General features: G+C 46.1%; 1 pseudogene; it reads left to right on the forward strand.

The window, feature by feature from the left end:
- Positions 1–8,798: 8,798 nt before the first annotated feature.
- Positions 8,799–22,906, forward strand: LOC149449373 (uncharacterized; annotated as a pseudogene).
- Positions 22,907–23,141: the final 235 nt, after the last annotated feature.

The following is a 23,141-nucleotide window of genomic DNA, read 5'->3' on the forward strand; positions in this document are numbered from 1 at the left end:
TTTGAAAAAAAAGTGTTTTTCGTATAAAATTTTGCAAATAAATAATATTTCATCATAAATCTTGGCCAAAATGTATTCCGTTATCTTTTTAGTAAAAAATAAATAAATAACCTGAATTAGTTTATAACCAAATATTATAATTTTTAAACTTTTTTTTTTATATTTTTATATTATTATTTATGTATTTTTTTTTAACATACCGTCACCCTAGCAGTACAGTGTTACCATGGTGACACTGTACTACTTGTGGGGGGTGATGAAGATTTTTTTTTTTTACTGATTGCTTTTACACCCATATACTGTAGGATGTAAAAGCAATCATTTCTCCTCTCTGGCTGCATTCCTGCAGCCATTGAGAAATACTGTGTGAGCTGTGATTGGTCACAGCTTGTCACATGGTACAAGGCTGTTGTGAATGGCCCTGTACCATGTGACCTCTGTGATCATTCACAGATTTCACACGTAGTAAGCAATGATGTCAGAAGTGACATCCTTACTACTCTGCATGTGATCACTGATTGGCCAATCAGTGATCACATTATTATTATACAGTATTTATAAAGCGCCAAAAGGTTTGCTCAGCGCTGTACATTATAAAGGGGGACAGAACATGAGACAGGACAGTAACAAAACAATACACGAGGGGTTTGATGGACCTGCTCTTTCGAGCTTACAATCTAGGAGATCGGGACCTCGCATAGAGGTCCTGTCCGACAATCGTGTTCCACTGTGTCTGGAGAACACAGCGGGCACTGGATCGCGGTGCTGCGCCCTCCCAGGGAGAGCGCACAAGCAGGGTGCGGGGAGGCTATTTATAAACGTCCACCCAACCCTGCACTGCCACCGTCCGGCCGTTTATATACAATGACCGGACGGGAGGTGGTTAAACAATCCACAACCCCCCAACCCAAAATTAGGACAGGTCACCCTGTACCCCTAACAGGCACAGGGTGACTTACATATAAGAGGGATATGGGGAGCTGAGACAGGGGTGTCCCCACCTCTCCAAAGTGAGCTGTGTTCCATGGGCCCCCCACCCAAAGTGAGCTGTGTTCCATGGGCCCCCCACCCACAGAGGCTCCCGTCACACCATATGTACCTCCCTGGTGTAGTTTCTGTCTATGGGAATCGGGGTTGTGAGGACAATAGGGGAGGACAGACTTAACATTTCAGGCTTCCTTTATCTTCCACCTTGATAAACAATCCTAATGAGCAGGACACGGGTTAGAGCCAAGAAAACAGCGTTGTACAGCGTGCGTTCTGCACGGCGAAAACTTTCAGCATAATCGCGGATGACATTTTCAGTTACTGTGACATCTACATCGCCGCCCCTCCCCCCCCCCTCAGCCGCACCAGGTAAAAGTCAGCGTGACATTATTACTGTACGCTACAAATTTGCATATAGAAAGTAAGAGAAGATGAATAAGATCCACGCTGCAAAAAATTGCCAATTTCCATGTTCTATTAGGAAGTGTAAAAGTAATAGATGTCTCATTTATCCTCCAGTTACCGCCGGCTTCCTTTCTTTTTTTTTTTATCAGAACAAAGAAAAATAAATAAATAAATACCGCAATGCCTTAATGTGAAGTTTTCTTAACTCGTCCTTTCGGGAAAACATAAAAAAGGCTTTGCAGGTTTTAACGCTTTCTTATTATTGGAGTTAAAATACGGATCAGAAATGACAGAAGTCGGACTATTCCATAGCAAAGGAAATTAGTGGTTTTTTTCTTAGTTTGTGCTTATTAAAAGTCAAAGAAAGGATATAAATTTCACAAATAATAGAAAAGGAACCAGTCAACTAATTTAATACTGAAGCCATAAATCCAATATCATGAGGAAAAGTCTAAAGCAGTCTGTCACGGTCAGGGATCCGACTCGAAGACCAGTTGCTATAGCAGTGGAAAGGCTCACCTGAAACCAGCAGGATAGGTACACAGGCAGGTCACAGTGGTGGAGGAATGGACTCACCTGAGGTGCGGAGTCTAAGTACCAACCGGTGTTCACCAGAGCTCCTGATGGTGGAGATGGGTTTTGCTGCATGTTAGCACCAGGTCATGGTCCACAGGATCACCTCACCAGGAGGTGAGCAAGCAGAGGTCCAGTAGCGTATTAAGCAGGATGGGATCAAACGAAAGCATGGTCAGTAAAAAAGCCAAAGTCGGTAATGAGCAGTCGTAGGTTGGGATCAGGCAGAAGTGTAGTCGAGAACAAGTCAAGGTCGGTAATGAGCAGTCGCAGGTTGGGATCAGGCAGAAGTGTAGTCGAGAACAAGTCAAGGTCGGTAATGAGCAGTAGCAGGTTGGGATGAGGCAGAAGTGTAATCGAGAACAAGCCAAGGTCGGTAATGAGCAGTCGCAGGTTGCGATCAGGCAGAAGCGTAGTCGAGAACAAGCCAAAGTCGGTAATGAGCAGTCGCAGGTTGGGATCAGGCAGAAGCGTAGTCGAGAACAAGCCAAGGTCAGTAATGAGCAGTCACAGGTTGGGATCGAACAGAAGAGTAGTCGAGAACAAGCCAAGGTCGGTAATGAGCAGTTGCAGGTTGGAATCAGACAGAAGTGTAGTCAAGAACAAGCCAAGGTCGGTAATGAGCAGTCACAGGTTGGGATGAGGCAGAAGTGTATTCGAGAACAAGGTTGGGATCAGGCAGAAGCGTAGTCCAGAACAAGCCAAGGTTGCTAATGAGCAGTCACAGGTTGGGATCAGGCAGAAGTGTAGTCGAGAACAAGCTAAGGTCGGTAATGAGCAGTCGCAGGCTGGGATCATGCAGAAGCGTAGTCGAGAACAAGGTTGGGATCAGGCAGAAGCGTAGTCGAGAACAAGCCAAGGTCGGTAATGAGCAGTTGCAGGTTGGGATCAGGCAGAAGCATAATCAAGAACAAGCCAAGGTCAGTAATGAGCAGTCGCAGGTTGGGATGAGGCAGAAGTGTATTCGAGAACAAGGTTGGGATCAGGCAGAAGCGTAGTCCAGAACAAGCCAAGGTTGCTAATGAGCAGTCACAGGTTGGGATCAGGCAGAAGTGTAGTCGAGAACAAGCTAAGGTCGGTAATGAGCAGTCGCAGGCTGGGATCATGCAGAAGCGTAGTCGAGAACAAGCCAAGGTCAGTAATGAACAGTCGTAGGTTGGGATCAGGCAGAAGCATAGTTAAGAACAAGCCAAGGTCGGTAATGAGCAGTCGCAGGTTGGGATCAGGCAGAAGCATAGTCGAGAACAAGCCAAGGTCAGTAATGAGCAGTTGCAGGTTGGGATGAGGCAGAAGCGTAGTCGAGAACAAGGTTGGGATCAGGCAGAAGCGTAGTCAAGAACAAGCCAAGGTCGGTAATGAGCAGTCGCAGGTTGAGATCAGGCAGAAGTGTAGTCAAGAACAAGCCAAGGTCAGTAATGAGCAGTCGCAGGTTGGGATCAGGCAGAAGCGTAGTCGAGAACAAGTCAAGGTTGGTAATGAGCAGTCGCAGGTTGGGATCATGCAGAAGCGTAGTCGAGAACAAGCCAAGAGAAGACACCAACATATGTGCTGGGAGCGTGCAGGGCAAAACAACCAACTGGGAAGCCTTACAACATACAGTATATATATATATATTTTTTTTTTTAATATATTGAATATGCCCAAAATTGTAGTATTTCAAATACATGTCAATATATTTGGGAACAATATTTTTAAAATATATTTAAAATATATTTTTTTTAAATATATTCTTTAGGTTTTCAAAGACATATTTGAAAATGTATTTTTAAAATTATTTTTCAAACATTATTTAATATATAAATTAACGCATTTCAACATACAATGTGTATATATATATATATATGTATATATAATTTTTTAAATATATTGAATACGTACAAAATTGCAGTAATTCAAATATATGTCAATATATTTGGGAAGAAGATTTTTCAGACATATTTAAAATATATATTTTTTTATATATTCTTCGGGGGGGGGGGGGGTTTAAACATATAAAGTCATTTTAATATGTATTTTACATATATTTGTACATGTATTCCAAAAATGTAGATTTAATATATTTTCAAAGACATATATTTGAAAATGTATTTTTAAAAATATTTTTCGTACAATATTTAATATATAAAAAACACATTTCAACATACAGTGTGTATATATACAGTGGGGATCGAAAGTTTGGGCACCCTAGCTAAAAATGTGTATTAATGTGCATAAAGAAGCCAAGGAAAGATGGAAAAATCTCCAAAAGGCATCAAATTACAGATTAGACATTCTTATAATATGTCAACAAAAGTTAGATTTTATTTCCATCATTTACACTTTCAAAATAACAGAAAACAAAAAAATGGCGTCTGCAAAAGTTTGGGCACCCTGCAGAATTTATAGCATGCACTGCCCCCTTTGCCAAGCTGAGACCTGCCAGTGTCATGGATTGTTCTCAATCATCGTCTGGGAAGACCAGGTGATGTCAATCTCAAAGGTTTTAAATGCCCCGACTCATCTGACCTTGCCCCAACAATCAGCACCATGGCTTCTTCTAAGCAGTTGTCTAGAAAACTGAAACTGAAAATAGTTGACGCTCACAAAGCTGGAGAAGGCTATAAGAAGATAGCAAAGCGTTTTCAGATGTCAATATCCTCTGTTCGGAATGTAATTAAGAAATGGCAGTCATCAGGAACAGTGGAAGTTAAAGCAAGATCTGGAAGACCAAGAAAAATATCAGACAGAACAGCTCGCAGGATTGTGAGAAAAACAATTCAAAACCCACGTTTGACTGCACGATCCCTCCAGAAAGATCTGGCAGACACTGGAGTTGTGGTACACTATTCCACTATAAAGAGATACTTGTACAAATATGGTCTTCATGGAAGAGTCATCAGAAGAAAACCTCTTCTACGTCCTCATCACAAAAATCATTGTTTGAACTTTGCAAATGATCATATAGACAAGCCTGATGCATTTTGGAAACAAGTTCTGTGGACCGATGAGGTTAAAATTGAACTTTTTGGCCGGAATGAGCAAAGGTACGTTTGGAGAAGAAGGGGCACAGAATTGAATGAAAAGATCCTCTGTCCAACTGTTAAGCATGGGGTTGGATCAATCATGCTTTGGGGTTGTGTTGCAGCCAGTGGCACAGGGAACATCTCACGAGTAGAGGGAAAAATGGATTCAATAAAATGTCAGCAAATTTTGGATGGTAACTTGATGCCATCTGTGAAAAAGCTGAAGTTAAAGAGAGGATGGCTTCTACAAATGGATAATGATCCTAAACACACCTGGAAATCCACGGGGGATTACATCAAGAGGCGTAAACTGAAGGTTTTGCCATGGCCTTCACAATCTCCTGACCTCAACATCATTGAAAATCTATAGATAGACCTTAAAAGAGCCGTGCGTGACAGACAGCCCAGAAATCTCAAAGAACTGGAAGACTTTTGTAAGGAAGAATGGGCAAAGATACCTCAAACAAGAACTGAAAGACTCTTGGCTGGCTACAAAAAGCGTTTACAAGCTGTGATACTTGCCAAAGGGGGCCGTACAAGATATTAACTCTGCAGGGTGCCCAAACTTTTGCAGACGCCATTTTTTTGTTTTCTGTTATTTTGAAAGTGTAAATGAGGGAAATAAAATCTAACTTTTGTTGACATATTATAAGAATGTCTAATCTGTAATTTGATGCCTTTTGGAGATTTTTCCATCTTTCCTTGGCTTCTTTATGCACATTAATACACATTTTTAGCTGGGGTGCCCAAACTTTCCATCCCCACTGTATATATATATATATATATATATATATATATAAATAATTTATTTTTTTATTTTTTTTAAATCAATGGAATATGGCCAAAAATGTAGTATTTCAAATATATGTTAATATATTTGGAAGAATATTTTTAAAATATATTTAAAATATATTTTTCTTCCACGTGGGTCAGAGTAATCTCTTTCATCAGGGGTAAGTTGTGGAGGAAGATGGTATGTTCTATAACATGAATATATTGTGGTAATCACAAGCGGGTTGCCTGCAGGTGATGACAGATGTTTTTAACATGGATATGGCTGCTGTTGTTCTACATGTATGTATCATGGATGTTTTTGTCATTTGTGTCTTTATTTTATCTATCCGGCTGAGCTAGTATTTTTTCTGATTGTGATTACCACAATATATTCGTGTTATAGAATACCTTCTTCCTCCTCATCTTACCCCTGATGATGGAGATTACTCTGAATCACGTTGGATTCTCCGTTGGTGACTCTCCAAAAGGAGGATATTTCATCTTGGGCTCGTTGACCATTTTTGATGTTTCTATTGTTGCAGCCATGGAATACTCAATATATTATGCGTTGTCTTGGGACAATGACAATATTGTGCTTTTTAGCCATTGTAAAGAAAATGTTGCTATTTTACCTCAGCACTTTTGAGTTGCCCTTAAAGTCCTACATTTCCAATCTCTCTGGGGGTCCCCTACTTACCATAGTGTTTTGGGATGTAGGCAACCTGTTTGGGGTTTTTTTGATGGTGGATTCATTTTTTGGTCAGTTATGACACCAGCCGTTTGATGGTTTGACAGTTGGGAAACAGTTAAAAAAATGGGTTTATTTCTGCTTTAAGGAAAATACAGTTGGAATACGGGAGGGCAGAGAAAGAGAGAGAGAAGGGCAGAGGAAGAAAGAGGGGAGTGTGACGCCTATGGTAGTGAGCTCTATAGATCCACAGCTTGGGGTTCCCCATGGAGCAGAGTCTAATCCCCAGCCTGTGACCAGGTCGCGGCCCCTGGGTACACCCAGATGAGGTGGAGGAGACCGCTAGCGGGAGCAGGGTACAACGGGAGAAGACACAGGGAATCCAATGGGCAAGCTGAGGTCAGGGCAGGCAGAAAACAAGCAGGGTCAGGAACGAAGCCGAGGTCAGTACACAGATAGACAACACAGGATTCACAGAGGAAACACACGGGAGCTCCAACAACACGAAGTTGCTCAGGCAATGTGGCCTAGTCTGAGCACATCTTATATAGACAGCAGACAAGGAGGCGGGACAGGAAGTGATGGAAGGGAAGGAAATAAAACCCAGAAGATAGCAGACGACGCCCATAGAAGAGCACAGACAAACATACATGTGAAGGAATCAAGAGCAGAAAGGAGGTAAGAATAAACACACAAGAGGCTGCAGGCTAACTTGTGACAGGGAGAAAGAAAGTAAGAGTCCGGCTTAAAATCTTTGATAGCGTCATCACCCCAATCTTTCTTTATGGCAGTGAAGTTTGGTGTCCTGTCACCTACCCAGACCAATCCAAATGGGACTCCAGATCAACAGAAATATTTTATCTGGAATACTGCAAGCACTGCCCCCAAGTCCATTGGAGCACCTCCAAAAGTGCTTGCAAGTCAGTGCTGGGCAGATTTCCCTTACTACAGTACAGAAGAGGGGCTATCATACTGGGACCACCTACAAAACAGCAGTCCCAAATCATACGACCATAAAGCTTTACTGACCAACACATCAGCGCCTTGTCCATCCCAAACTCCCAATGTAGCAGAGTGCTGGGTGCTTGAAATCTTAACCAGCAGCTTCAAGGCATTTTTTTTTCTCTCAGTCTTATGTGAAAGGAGATTGGTGAAAAGCTCCCCTGCCTGAATGTTGTGATCGAAGGTGTCACAAAATGAATCTGCTCAACCCACCAGACAGGGTAAACTTGTGAAACTGTAGTCTGCTTTACTGTAATCTTATGCACTGTTCAGTTAAAGTCCGTGTGCTAACATTTTATCTTTGGAGGACCAAAGATTATTTGGTGGGGGGAGAGTGTAGCAGAGTGCTGGGTGCTTTAAATCTTAAACAGCAGCTGCGAGGCATTTTTTTTTCTCTTTTCTCTCTTTGTGAGGGACAGACAGAAAAAAAAAACAGGACGGTGCTCTGATTGGCTGTTGCTATAGCTGAGTAGGATTCACCCATAGCAGCACTGCTGTAGCTGGACTTATGATTGTCTGTTGAGGAAGCAGGAGAAGAGGAAGGGGGCTAAGAAAGACACACATAGGGAAGGAGACATTTTGGGTTGAGACCGCATAGAGCGAGAGCTCTTCCATTAATTAAAGGGCCCCAACATTGAGAGACTTTAAGCTTCATCCCAATGGCCAGTGGTTAGGTAGGACATTTCTGCTCTAGATATCACTGTTACAGCCAATGTCAATCAGCTGATATACCTCATGTCACAAAATAAGCCTGCTCCCACCCCCAGACAGGGTAAACTTGTGAAACTGTAGTCTGCTTTACTGTAATGTTATGTATTGTTCAGTTAAAATCTGTGTGCTAACATTTTATCTTTGGAGGACCAAAGATTCTTTGGTGGGGGGAGAGTGTAGCAGAGTGCTGGGTGCTTTAAATCTTTATCTGCTTTAGATATCACTGTGACGGCCAATGTCAATCAGCTGACATACCTCAGTAACAGTTATTGTTCTTTCATATGTCAGTGTCACCCTCATATGCCATCCTAGTATGTGTGACACCAGTCATTTCCTGGAGGCTTTGGAGAGTGAATAGCGACTTCTTACTAATTGTGTTATGCGAAGTGGTATCTGTATTTTATGTACATTCCTGGAGTTAATTCAGCTAATTCTCTTGCAGGGTTTGTCTTCTGCAATAAAATCCATAAAAAATATTCTCAGAGTGTCGAAGTGTTCTGGGTATAATCGGAGGTGTCTCCAGATTCGGGTGGGAGCTGAACCTCTATGTCTAGCCAAGTAATACCCAAGGGGGTGTTACACCAACAATTCAGCCTGACAAAATCTCAAATAAAAAACATAATGAACGATTACAAAGAAAAATATGTTGGGGAGAAATGAAAAAACTAAATCCAAGAAACAAACTGTTTACCAGTCACTGCAGAGACTGCAGAGACTGCAAACTGGCTCCATACCTGGAGGTGCTACAAGGCCTCAAAGATAGGAAGACCCTGAGCCGGTACAGACTGAGAGCCCACAGCCTGGAACCAGGACAGCACAGACAGACCTACAAGCTCAGGGAGAGGAGACTGTGCCAGCAATGTGACCATGGGGTCCTGGAGGACAAGGACCACTTCCTGCTACAGTATAACAAGGGGGTCCTGGAGGATAAGAAACACTTCCTGCTACAGTGTGACCAGGGGGTCCTGGAGGATGAGGACCACTTCCTGCTACAGTGTAACCAGGGGGTCCTGGAGGATGTGGACTACTTCCTGCTACAGTATGACCAGGGGGTCCTGGAGGATGAGGATCACTTCCTTCTACAATGTGACCAGGGGGTCCTGGAGGATGATCACCACTTTCTGCTACAATGTGACTAGGGGGTCCTAGATGCTGAGGGCCACTTCCTAATACAATGTGATCAGGGGGTCCTGGAAGAGGAGGACCACTTCCTGCTACAATGTGACCAGGGGGTCCTAGAGGATGAGAACCACTTCCTGCTACAATGTGACCAGGGGGTCCTGGAGGATGAGAACCACTTCCTGCTACAATCTGACTAGGGGGTCCTAGAGGATGAGGGCCACTTCATGCTACAGTGTGACCAGGGGGTCCTAGAGGATGAGAACCATGTCCTGCTACAGTTTGACTAGGGGGTCCTGGAGGATGAGGACCACTTCCTACTACAGTGTGACCAGGGGGTTCTGGAAGATGAGGACCACTTCCTGCTACAATGTGACAAGGGGGTCCTGGAGGATGAGGACCACTTCCTGCTACAGTGTGACCAGGGAGTCCTGGAGGATGAGGACCACTTCCTGCTACAATGTGACCAGGGGGTCCTGGAAGATGAGGACCACTTCCTTCTACAATGTGACCAGGGGGTCCTAGAGGGCGAGGACAACTTCCTGTTACAATGTAACTAGAGGGTCCTGGAGGGCGAGGACCACTCCCTGCTACAGTGTGACAAGGGGGTCCTGGAGGATGAGGACCACTTCCTGCTTTGGAGCCCCAAGTCCTCATCAGTGAGGGGCACTCACTTCCAGAGACTTTCCGCTCTCATCCCAGATTTCACTTCTATAGAAGAGAAGAGGAAACTCCAAATCCTACTGGGAGAAGAGGAGCCAATGGTGAACATAGCTGAAAAACTGAGGACTTATATTGTTTACATGGACTCTCCCCCTCTATATTAGTCCCTAATCCCCCATAGACTACCCTAGAGCTTTCCACCTATATAAACAGAACTGCTTTGGCAATGTTGAAATGTATTTGTTACCACCAATAAAGCTTATTTGAATTTGAGAGCCGGGGGGGGGGAGGGAAGGAGAGCAGATAGGAGAAAGAAACAGAAGGAGGGGCAAGAGAGAGAGACGGGGGGGGGGGGGAGATAGAGGAAGAGAGTGAGAAAGGGGGAGGAGAGGAGAGAAAGGGGGAGGGGAGGAGAGAGAGAGAGGAGAGAGAAGGGAAAAAGAGAGAGGGGCAAGAGCAGGAAAGGGAGACAATGAGGTAGGGGAGAGAAATGGGGGGAAGAGGGGAGGAGAGCGAGAAAGAGAGAGAGGTGTGGGGGAGAGAGGGAGAAGGACAGAGGAGAGAGGAGAGGAGAGAGGGGAAGAGAGAGAGAAGGGAAAAAAGAGAGAGGGGCGAGAGCGAGAAAGGGGGAGGAAGAGAGGGTTGAGAGGGAAGGGGGAAAGGGAGAGAGTGAGATGGGGAGAGAAATGGGGGGAGAGCAGTGAGAAAGGGAGAGAGGTGGGGTAGAGAGAGCGGAGGAGGAAGAAAGGAGAGAAAGAGGGGGAGGAGAGTGAGAGAGAGGTGGGGGTAGAGAAAGATTGGAGAGAGAGAAGAGGAGAGTGAGAGGTGTGGGGGAGAGAGGGAGGACAGAGGAGAGAGAGAGGGGGAGAGGGGAAGACAAAGAGAGAAGGGAAAAAGAGAGAGGGTCGAGAGCGAGAAAGGGGGGGGGAGAGGGAAGGGGGGGGAAAGGGAGAGAGTGAGATGGGGAGAGAAAGGGGGGGGGAGAAATTGGGGGGAGAGGGAGAAGAGCGAGAAAGGGAGATTGAGAGGTAGAGGAGAGAGAGGGGAGGAGGAAGAAAGGAGAGAAAAAGGGGGAAGAGAGAGAGAGAGGTGGGGGAGAGAGGAAAGAGAGAGAGGTGGGGAGAGAGGTGGGGGAGAGAGAGAGGGGAGAGAGAGGTGGGGGAGAGAGAGAGAGGGGGAGAGAGAGGAGAGTGAGAGGTTGGGGGTGGAGAGAGAGAGAGGTGGGAGGAGAGAGAGTGAAAGGTGTGGGGGAGAGAGGGAGAAGGACAGAGAAGAGAGACAGAGAAGAGAGGGTCGAAAGCAAGAAAGGGAGGGGGAAAGAGGGGGGAGAGGGAAGGGGGGAAAGGGAGAGAGTGAGATGGGGAGAGAAAGGGGGGAGAGAGAGAGATGGGGAGAGAGAGAGATGGGGAGAGAGAGAGGAGGAGAGTGAGAGGTGGGGGGAGAGAGAGAGGAGAGAGAGAGGTGGGGGTGAGAGAGGGGAGAGAGAGGGGGGTGAGAGGTGGGGGAGAGAGAGGGGGAGAGAGAGAGAGAAGGAAAGTGAGAGGTAGGGTAGAGGGAGAGAGAGGGGGGAGGAGGAGGGAGAGAGGACAAAGAGGGGGAAGACAGAGAAAAATACAGATAGAGAGGGGAGAGAGCGAAGAGAGACAGGGGTAAGGGGGGGACATCCTTTTCCAGCCTCCATCGGTGCCCATGGAACTCACATACACGTCTACCTGGGAACAAGGTTATCCATTGATAAGGTCACTTACGGTAAGCCGATTACTTGTATGTCTGGAATAAAATATCGATCTCCTGTACAGGATAAGTGCACTTGCAAAGCACTTTCTGCGTAAACTATTTAGTGCCTTCGGGGCAAACACAAGAAAACATCAACTACAGCAATAATCCTTCTCCGTCACATTCATCCTGGCGCCCCAAGGTCGTGGTTTCCATACGGAAGCTCCATTCTCCTCGCTCCTTGGCCTCAGGATACAGGGAGCCGGAGTCTGTGGGGTGGGTGACGATGAGGGGAGAAGAGGCGCGGTAACAGCGACCTCGCGATCTCATCGCCTGTCCAATGTAAAATTGCCAATTCCACGACTGATGGTATTTTTACATATCTGAGGACACTCAACACTTTAACTGCTTCAGCCCTGAGAATGTCCGCTTGTCCACTGATGAGATGACACCGGGGCTTGCCCGATGAAAAGTGATTGCCAGGCGAAAGTCAAAAGCTGGCCGTAGTGCCACCCGCTGCCTGCAAAGCTCAGAAGAGCAGCGGAATACTCGGGGGCTTCTCCTTCTGGGTCCCTCCAAATACAATCGCAATCATTTCCAGCAAACCTTCGTTAAACCCATTTCTACTTTTATTTTGTTTCCCACTTCTGGGAACATTAGTATCCAGATAATGAACGGCAAAGGGAAAGGGGTGCAGGAGATGTTGAGAGGAGTCATGAAGTTCCTCAAAACTGATCTTCGGCTAAACAATAGTTGAAAAAAAATTACTCCCCCCCCCCCACACACCGTTACTAATGTTCGTCCACCTAAGAGCCCCATTTCCTTATCCTGGGGAGGGGACAAGGGGTGGGCAGAAGGGGCGACTCCCCTGGGCACAATGCAATGATGGGGGCACTGCTGGGCATAGGATGAGCTTGGACATCATGATGGGGGGGGAGCAGTTTGGCATCTTTGCCTTGGGCACTTGATGACCTTAGGCACTGCCTATTCCGAATCCGTGGTCATGTGATGTGCCTGTAGGCAGGTAGAATTCGGGGTGAGTATCACCGGACGCACGGGGGCATGCGGTTCCTGGCACTGGGCAGGTGGGGTTTTTTTTCTACTTTTAGACCTGCTGCAGGCAAGCAGTGGGGTTTACTTCATGAGGTGCGATTTTAATGCCGGTTTTCAGTGCGATTGTCAGAGGTAGTTGTTCAGCATTTCCATCGCGATTCAAATCCGTCTTCCAGCCACTTCGATCAGCGGTGCATTTAGGTGTCATGCTGCCCTAGGCAACACAAAAATAGTCTCTCCCCCGACGGAGAGACCCTGACACCGACCAACACCCTCAACCCCCTTGAAGAGAGCCTGACATTGACGAAAAAGACCCCAACTCCCCCCCCCCTTCTCCGAGAGAGACTTCCACTTCCACCACCCCCCATACACTGGTAACCCCCCTCCCCACCCTGGTGAGAGAGAAGACTTTCCCGGGAACGAGAGTCAGGTTCTACATCAGTGGCGTCCCTAGGCAGATGCGGGGGGTGTGCGCCGCACCAAGTGACACTGGACCCGCTCCACGAAAAGGTAAGTTGTAAACAGGGGCGGACTGACAACTCATGGGGCCCCCGGGCAATAGGGGATCATGGGGCCCCTGTGTCCTTGCCCACACTCAAAAATGACTATGAAAAAGGTACCAGGGGCATCTCATGGGGCCCCCTACCGACCCTGAGCCCTCGGGCAGTGCCCGAGTTTCCAAATGGTCAGTCCGCCCCTGGTTGTAAAATAAGCCGATGATCCCCACAGGATGGATCGGATCTGCGGATTGAGCATAACGGATCGGAGTCCAATCCATTATCCTCCCCAATACACAGATCCGATCCATCCTGCGGGGATCGTCAGCTTGCTTTACAACTTACCTTTTTGTGAAGCCGGTGTCACCCCGTATAGGTTGCATGCCAATGATCCCCACAGAATGGAACGGATTTTCGGATTGGGGAGGATAATGGATCGGAGTCCTATCCATTATGCTCAATCCGCAGATCCGATCCATTCTGCGGGGATCGTCGTAGGGGTGACACCGAGTGTTATCGCACCGGGTGACACCAACATTAGGGACGCCCCTGCTCTACAACCACCATCAAGCAGCCCGCAGCCTCTCTCAGATCCCACCTGGTCCCCATGCTGAGTGTGTACCTTCTTCCATCCATTCTTTTGGGGGGCAGTGCTGCCCCCCTGAAAAATGCCGCCCTAGGCAAATGCCTTGTGGTAAATACGCCCCTGACCTCAATGCAAAGCCGGCTTTGAATGGCATCCTATGTGGACAGTTATCTCAGAATGCCGCTATACTCTATGCTGTGCGACTTTGGAACCCAACGCTTCAAACTCTCACAGGACCCTTTCTTTATCTGGTCGAAAATCTGCATAGATGTAATCGTCCTTCATAGAATACAATGTATTTTCAGATGCCGTGCGAATCTTTGCCTTCCGGGATGCATCTGATCCGCATACGATTCGGGAACTAGGGCTCCATCCACGCCTGGGCGTTTTGGGATTGCGGCAGTATCGTTGCGGTTCTGCCTGCGAACTCAAAGCGCACTACAATCGCAATTTGCAGGTTCAGTGGCCGCTATTTTCAAAGGCACCGAAAACGTAGTGCGGTTTTGTTGCGTAATTTATCGCAGCAAATTACATCGCGTGAAGCTTGTCAATGAAAAAGGAACAGGAGCTTCTTTATGGGTGAAAAGCTTCACACGATGCGATTGCTGCACAATAAATCGCGCGACAATCACGGCAAAACCGCACCACGTAATTTAAAATAATGGCACCTGAACTTGCGTTTTGCGATTGTAGTGCGTTTTGAGATCGTTGGCAGAAGAATCTCAATGATATTGCCGCAATCCCAAACCGCGCCGGTGTGAACGGAGTCTCCCGGAGCCGACATCAGAGCTTGATTTGGCTGCTCAGCATCCACTTGTACTTGAGCATCCAAGCTCCTCTGCGTACGAGGGCAACCTGAAGGAATAAAGTTTTGTTTCTTTTTTGTCATCGGAGCCGGCGCTGCATTTACTCGCTCAGCAGACGCGCTTCTGCTGGGCGTTAAGAAAGCCGGACACTCCTCTTTCCTGAGGAGCACCCAATCAGTGCTCGTCATACTGCAAGATCTCTCCGCTCCCTGCTAGTCCTCGGGGGCGGTGCTGGAGACAGGCAGGGAGATGAGGAGGAGATAAAAAGCGCAAAGTTAAAACCTTATTTAAGCACTTCCTGCCCAGGCCACACCCCCAAACGCTATTTTTTTTTTTGCAGAGTTCCTAGAGAAGAAAATGGTGGTCACATGGTATTTGCGCAAACACAATATAATAACTCATTGTTTGTTAAAATATAAAAGATGATGTCACGCCAAGTACATAGATCCTAATGATGATGTCACGCCAAGTACATAGATCCTAATGATGATGTCACGCCAAGTACATAGATCCTAATGATGATGTCACGCCAAGTACATAGATCCTAATGATGATGTCACGCCAAGTACATAGATCCTAATGATGATGTCACGCCAAGTACATAGATCCTAATGATGATGTCACGCCAAGTACATAGATCCTAATGATGATGTCACGCCAAGTACATAGATCCTAATGATGATGTCACGCCAAGTACATAGATCCTAATGATGATGTCACGCCAAGTACATAGATCCTAATGATGATGTCACGCCAAGTACATAGATCCTAATGATGATGTCACGCCAAGTACATAGATCCTAATGATGATGTCACGCCAAGTACATAGATCCTAATGATGATGTCACGCCAAGTACATAGATCCTAATGATGATGTCACGCTGCAAAATTGCGTAGGCTCGTGGAATGGCGCAAACTACGGTACCTAAAAATCTCCATGGGTGACGCTTTACAGGGTACCAGTTTGGAGTTACACAGGAGTTCCGGAGCTAAACTTTTTGCTCTCGCTCTGACGTTCACGACGATACTTCGCGATCACCGAAGTGGGAATTACGTATGCGTTTGCATTTGTGCGTAAGCATGGTGGGGGGGGGGGGGGGGTGCGCCTTAAATTTAAAAAAAATGTCTTATTATTTATTTTATGTGAGACTTGAATTTTTTTTACTGTCACTTTTTTTTCATGAACCTTATTGCTTTCACAAGGCATGAATAACATCCCTTGTGAAAGCATGGGCTGTGATAGGTCCTCTTTATGGAAAGATTAGGGGTCTATTAGACCCCAAATCTCTCTTATGGGTTCCACAGCAACCGATCAGACAACAATCAGTCTGATTGGCTGCTTTCCTGGCCTTTTAATGGTCAAAACCGGAAGTGAAGAAATCTCATCGCTTCCGGGTCACAGAGGAGGAACAATGTCAGTTCCTCTCTCTCTCGACAGGTGACGGTGGTGGGGGTGGGGAAGCCCACTTGTGCTGCCTGCCGATATGATCGAGTGTCTGTGTAACCATTGGAATCACTTAAAATACGGGTGTCAAATTGGCGGCCCTCCAGCTGTTGCCAAACTACAAGTCCCATGAGGCATTGCAGAATTGACAGTTACAAGCACAGGGGCGGACTGACAACTCATGGGGCCCCCGGGCAATAGGGGATCATGGGGCCCCTGTGTCCTTGCCCAAACTAAAAAAAGCCTATGAAAAAGGTACCAGGGGCATCTCATGGGGCCCCCTACTGACCCCGGGCCCTTGTGCAGTGCCCGAGTTTCCAAATGGTCAGTCCGCCCCTGTACAAGCATGACTCCCAAAGGCAGAGGCATGATGGGACTTGTAGTTTCGCAACAGCTGCCAGTTTGACACCCCCTGCGTGTAACCTCTGGCATTAGTGTGAGATCACGTAGTGGGTCTGGATTATGAACATTCATATCTCTTCTTGAACCACCACTAACAGTTTCCTGTGCCAGTGATGCATCATGGGAAAGGGTATAAATATTTGGGGCTGGCTGATGCAAGCTCTCTTTTCCCCAGGATCTGGTCTGGGGAGGGTTCATGCGAAGGAGTAGTTTCTTAGGCCTGTCTGCCTGTCTGAAGAGACTTGGATGTGTTTAAGGCCTGGAGCTTAGGCCTGTTGCTTCCGACCCTGTCTGGAGGCAGGATGGAGTCTAATGGAGGTTGGTTGACACTTATGCAGAAGATTGGGAACAGAACGGAGTCCCATGGACCAAGCCTTCTGTTAGAGATTATGGGGCCCCACGTACAGCCAGCCTGACAGCCCACCCCACCCCACCATCCCCCCCGCAAAAAAAAAAAAATACAGTTTACTATGGTTCAATTATGAATGAACACAGTGAGTGATCAGTACCAATCACTCATTGAGTTCATTCAGGAAAGAAAGGGGCTGGTAAATGTGACAAATTACCGGACTCTTCTCCATCCTGAAGGATCCTATTGCGTGCTTGCAGCTGCTGGTGGGAAGGAGAGAAGGTAAGCAAGCAGTACTGCAGGGGTGGGGTGGGGGGGTACACTGGAGGCTTAGGCAGCAGGGGGAAACGTATGGTGCACAGGGAGGGTGATTGGTGCACTTACTGGAACCGATCCCCTGTACGGCTCTCTCTGTAGCAGCTGAAAGACCAATTCTATGCCAATCACCCTAGCTACCCACCTCCGATTCTCCACAGGAGAACTGGTGGTGCAACCTTATCCATGGCCCTGCATGTATGTCCTGAAATCTGTGGAGACCACCAGGCTGCTTGTGACGGCCATGCATGAGGCAGACTGGGCCTCGCATACGTGCCAAGTAGTAGTCTTTTATCTTCTAGCCTTCAAAATGACAACATCTTCTAGGGGTGCCCACATCACACACTTACAACATGGACTCTTCCCATTGCATGTCCATTGACGGTGTCCTCAAAGGGTCCAGAAGACTCCATCAGTGTAATAACTTCACAACAAGGCATCATAGCAAGAACAGTTAGTGGTGGCCAAATCCCAGTCTTCACTGGAGAAAGAGATGCTGCAGAGGGTCACATAATAGCAGTCTCTAGAAAGTAAAACAAGATCTTTTTTTTTTTAATTTGTGTGAACAGGTGGGGTGAGAGGGATGGGGGTGTTGGTTTTCCCAGTGATGGGCTTTAATGCTCAGACCAGCAACTTACACTATACACTTCTGCTTTAATATCCAGCTTGATGGATGGGCCATCATTGGTTTACTAATTCTCTGACAAAATGTATTGACATGAAATAAATCAGGGTCGTTGTTTTTCTTTTCCTCTGGGGCTTTTTAATGAAGAAATTTTCCCAACAACCATATTTTAATACCATGACGGCCCATTTTGCTAGAGGAATATTAAATATTGCATTGGGAGTACTTGGTTCTATCACTTTGACCGCATTAGCTGCCATTTTTCCATCCCGATGCATACAGGAAGCAAATAAACAGATGCCAAGCCTTACTCTTGGGTACACTAATCTCCTTTTTTCTGTATCACTCAGGAAAGACGAGACCGTCTTCTCTTTTTTGACGGTCTAGCTTTAATTTATACAGAAATAATCACTTGACAAGAGGGGGAGAGAATTTACAAAAGGGTCCTCGGGGTAGAATGGAGCCTAAATACAGTTCACCTTGAATTTTGGACAGCTTTAGATTTTAAATGAAGTTCACAAATTTGGGCCATCAAATCCAAATAACAAATTTTAGATATTTTTTTTTTTTTTTAAGTTTGAAATTTCAGAAAGCTGGGAGAAAGGGATTTAAGGCTACTCCAAAGGCTATTTCTTCCTTTTATCTGCTTCTGTTGTTGCTTGACTTCTGGTGCCACCACAACCCTCTTCTACATAGGTAACCCTGGTTACTTTTGTTTTAAATGTTTAAAAATCTTCTGGGTGATGATCCTTATGCCCCAACTCCTATGCCTCCTGCATAACTCCCGGTAGTGCTTCCTCTTGCAGTATTTCGCCATGTTAATTCTCACTTTTGCTCCCTCATCTTGAATGACCGTCCTCCCAGGCTCCGTCTGGAGCAGCTCCAGCATTCTAAGGCCAACAAAGGTCTTGCTCTTCCCAACCCCTGGCTATACTACTTAGAGGCACAATCCCAACACCTCGTAGGCTGCATGTCTCCTATCACGACCCCATGTCTGGTGGCTACAAACCCCTCTGCCCAATCCGCTCTTGCATACACAGGAAAGACCTCTATCCCTGAGGCACTTGGATCGCGAGCGTTTAGCAAAACCAATAGACGTTTCCCCACGTATAACTCAATGCAGAAAGTTTGGAATGAAACTAGGTACCTGCAAGGAATACAGGGTTTCACCAGGTACAGTGCGATTTGGTGCAATGCCTCCTATGTTGAGCTGGTCAAGCTTCAACAGAACCCCAGATGGAAGAGCTATGGAATTGCTCAACTGTTCCAAATTTTTAGTGCTTTGGTACCCTTCCCAGATTTACAAAGACAATTTGCCCTGCCTTCATCTATGCACTTTTACTATCTACAACTCCAACATTCCATTAGAGCCCAGGACCCTTCTTGTGACTGGCATCTATCCCTTCCCTGTTCCTTAACCTAATCACTTTTGTTGAAACCTCTAAAGGGTTTATATCGCAGGGATACTCTATGCTACTGACTAGATTCCTTAGGCAATACCCCATATGAGTCCTTTCACATTGGGAGAAGGATTTACAGTTGCAAGAAAAAGTATGTGAACCCCTTGGGATTCCGTGGAGTTTTGCATGAATTTAGCATAAAATGTGCTCTGAACATCATCTAAGTCACAACAATAGAAGAACACAGTCTGCTGAACATAATACTACACAAACATTAGATGTTGCCATGGTTTAATTGCACATAACATGTAAACATTCACAGTGCAGGGAGGAAAAAGTATGTGAGGCCCTAGCTTAATGACTTCTCCCAGAGCTAATTGGAGCCAGGAGTGAGCCAACCTTGACTCCAATCAGTGTGATGATATTGGATGTGTTGCTGACAACTGTCCTGCCCTTAAAAAACACACACCTGTTTGGGGTTTACTGGTTTCAAGAAGCACTGTCTGATGTGAACCATGCCTCGCTGAAAAGAGCTCTCAGAAGACCTACGATCAAGAATTGTTGACTTGCATGAAGCTGGAAAGGGTTACAAAAGTATCTCCTTGAGCCTTGATGTTCATGTGTCCACGGTAAGACAGACTGTCTACAAATGGAGAAAGTTTAGCACTGTTGCTGCTCTCCCTAGGTGTGGTCCTCCTGTAAAAATGACTGCAAGAGCACAGCGCAGAATGCTGCATGAGATAAAGAAGAATCCCAGAGTGTCAGCTAAAGACCTACAGAAATCTCTGGCACATGCTAACATTTTTAGTGACACATCTACAATAAGGAAAACATGAAACAAGAATGGAGTACATGGGAGGACACCACGGAGGAAGCCATTGCTGTCCAAAAAGAATATTGCACCACGTTTGAAGTTTGTAAAAGAGCACCTGGATGTTCCACAGCACTACTGGCAGAATATACTGTGGACAGATGAAACCAAGATTGAGTTGTTTGGGAAGAACACACAACACTATGTGTGGAGAAAAAAAAGGCACAGCACACCAACATCAAAACCTCATCCCCACTGTGAAACATGGCGGAGGGAGCATCATGGTTTGGGGCTGCTTTGCTGCCTCAGGGCCTGGACGGATTGTTGTCATTGATGGGAAAATGAATTCCAGAGTTTATCAAGACATTTTGCAGGAAAACGTACGACCATCTGTCCGCCAACTGAAGCTCCGCAGAGGATGGGTGATGCAACAGGACAATGACCCAAAGCATACAAGTCATTCAACAAAACAATGGCTACAACAGCACAGAATACTCCTTCTGGAGTGGCCCAGTCAGAGTCCTGACCTCAACCCCATTGAAATGCTGTGGCATGACCTTAAGAGAGCAATTCACACCAGACACCCCAAGAATATTGCTACACTGAAACAGTTTTGTGAAGAGGAGTGGTCCAAAATGACTCCAGATCGTTGTGCAGGTCTGATCTGCAACTACAGGAAACGTTTGGTTGAGGTTATTGCTGCCAAAGGAGGGTCAACCAGTTATTAAGTCCAAAAGTTCACATACTTTTTCCTCCCTGCACTGTGAATGTTTACATTTTATGTGCAATTAAACCATGGCAACATCTAATGTTTGTGTAGTATTATGTTCAGCAGACTGTGTTCTTCTATTGTTGTGACTTAGATGACGTTCAGAGCACATTTTATGCCCAATTCATGCAAAACTCCACGTAATCGCAAGGGGTTCACATACTTTTTCTTGCAACTGTAGGCCTGATCTCAGGTGACCAATGGGAGGAAGTATTTGCAGCTATTACAACCTGTTCGCTCAATATGGCTCAGAGGCTTTCCCAGTTGTACAGTGAAGGAAATGCGTATCTGATAACCCGCTGATTTTGAAGGTTCGCCCACTCACAAAGAAATGATCGATCTAAAAATCGAATGTTCGGTGTAACACTGAGAGACAGAATAGCAACAAAAAATTCAGCAGAAATGCGTCTAACAAGTGATGACTGATTTGCATATTCATGAGGGAAATACGTATTTGATCCCCTTCACAAAACATGACTTAGTACTTGGTGGCCAATCCCTTGTTGGCAATCACAGAGGTCAGATGTTTCCTGGAGTTGGCCCCCAGGTTTGCACACATCTCAGGAGGGATTTTGGCCTACTCCTCTTGGCAGATCCTCTCCAAGTCATTAAGGTTTGGTGGCTGACGTTTGGCAACTCGAACTTTCAGCTCCCTCCACAGATTTTCAATCGGATGAAGGTCTGGAGACTGGCTAGGCCACTCCAGGGCCTTAATGTGCTTCTTCTTGAGCCGCTCCTTTGTTGCCTTGGCCATGTGTTTTGGGTCATTGTCATGCTGGAACACCCATCCACCACCCATTTTCAATGCCCTGGCTGAGGGAAGAAGGTTCTCACCCAAGATTTGAGGGTACATTTCCCCGTCCATCGTCCCTTTGATGCGGTGCAGTTGTCTTGTCCCCTTAGCAGAAAAACCCCCCCAAAGCAGAATGTTTCCACCACCATGTTTGACAGTTGGGATGGTGTTCTTGGGGTCATAGGCAGCATTCCTCCTCCTCCAAACACGGCCAGTTGAGTTGATGCCAAAGAGCTGGATTTTGGTCTCCTCTGACCACAACACTTCCCACCAGTCCTCCTCTGCATCATTCAGATGTTCAGTGGCAGACTTCAGACGGGCCTGGACATGTGCTTTCTTGAGCAGAGGGACCTTGCGGGCACTGCAGGATTTCAGTCCTTGTCGGCGTAGTGTGTTACCAATTGTTTTCTTGGTGACTGTGGTCCCAGCTGCCTGGAGATCATTGACAAGATCCTCACGTGTAGTTCTGGGATGATTCCTCACTGTTCTCATGATCATTGACACTCCACGAGGTGAGATCTTGCATGGTGCACCAGACCTAGGGAGACTGACACTTGTTTTGTGTTTCTTCCATTTGTGAATGATTGCACCAACTGTTGTCACCTTCTCACCAAGCTGCTTGGCCATAGTTTGGTAGCCCAGTCCAGCCTTGTGTAGGTCTACCATCTTGTCCCTGACATCCTTGGACAGCTCTTTAGTCTTTGCTATGGTGGAGAGTTTGGAATCTGATGGTTTGATTGCTCCTGTGGACAGGTGTCTTTTATACAGGTAACACAATGAGATTAGCAGCACTCCCTTTAAGAGACTGCTTCTAATCTCAGCATGTTACCTGTATGAAAGACACCTGGGAGCCAGAAATCCTGCTGAATGATAGGGGATCAAATCCTTCTTTCCCTCATGAACATGCAGATCAGTCATCATTTGTTAGACATGCATTTCTGCTGAATTTTATGTTGCTTTTCTGTCTTTCAGTTTTACAATACACCGAACATTCGATTTTTAGACCAATCATTTCTTTGTGAGGGGCGAACATTCAACATCAGCCGGGGAGCAAATACGCATTTCCTTCAGTGTATATTTTGTATCGGGTTCATTATACACTGCAGACACTGCATAAAATGGGTATCCAGCCCGATCCCTGATGTATTAAGTGTTTACGTGACCATGGAGATCTTCTCCACCTACTTTGGAGATGCCCCAAGCTTCACCCATATTGGAAAGGGGTGCTTGATATTAGGAATTCATTTTTTTCAATCCTCTGTCCCTCTAGATCTCATGTGCTGCCTGCTTAATGTTTTTGGTGAAACCATCACCTGCGATTTCACTCGAGAAGCTATTTCCAGGGCCTTATTTGTGGCCCGCAAGTTCATTTTAACTTATTGGAAGTCAGTCTCGCCTCCCTTTGTGAAGGTGTGAATACAGGCTGTAGCCGACTCTCTGAGATTGGAGAAAATGATTTACCAACATAGAGGGCATCGCGACCAATAACGCCACCATCAGTCCCACCCCGCAAGCCAAAGTCTTGGGTGTCACTCTTGACTCCAATGTGTCCTTCCAACCCCATGTCCAATCACTGGCAAATTCATGCAGACTCCACCTCCACAACATCTCCAAAATACGTTCGTTCCTAACCCCAGACACTACCAAACTA

The sequence above is a fragment of the Staurois parvus genome, unplaced genomic scaffold (assembly GCF_062004578.1).
Source record: "Staurois parvus isolate SC_StPar_1 unplaced genomic scaffold, SC_StPar_1.0 ptg000623l, whole genome shotgun sequence".
Taxonomy (NCBI): Eukaryota; Metazoa; Chordata; class Amphibia; order Anura; family Ranidae; genus Staurois; species Staurois parvus.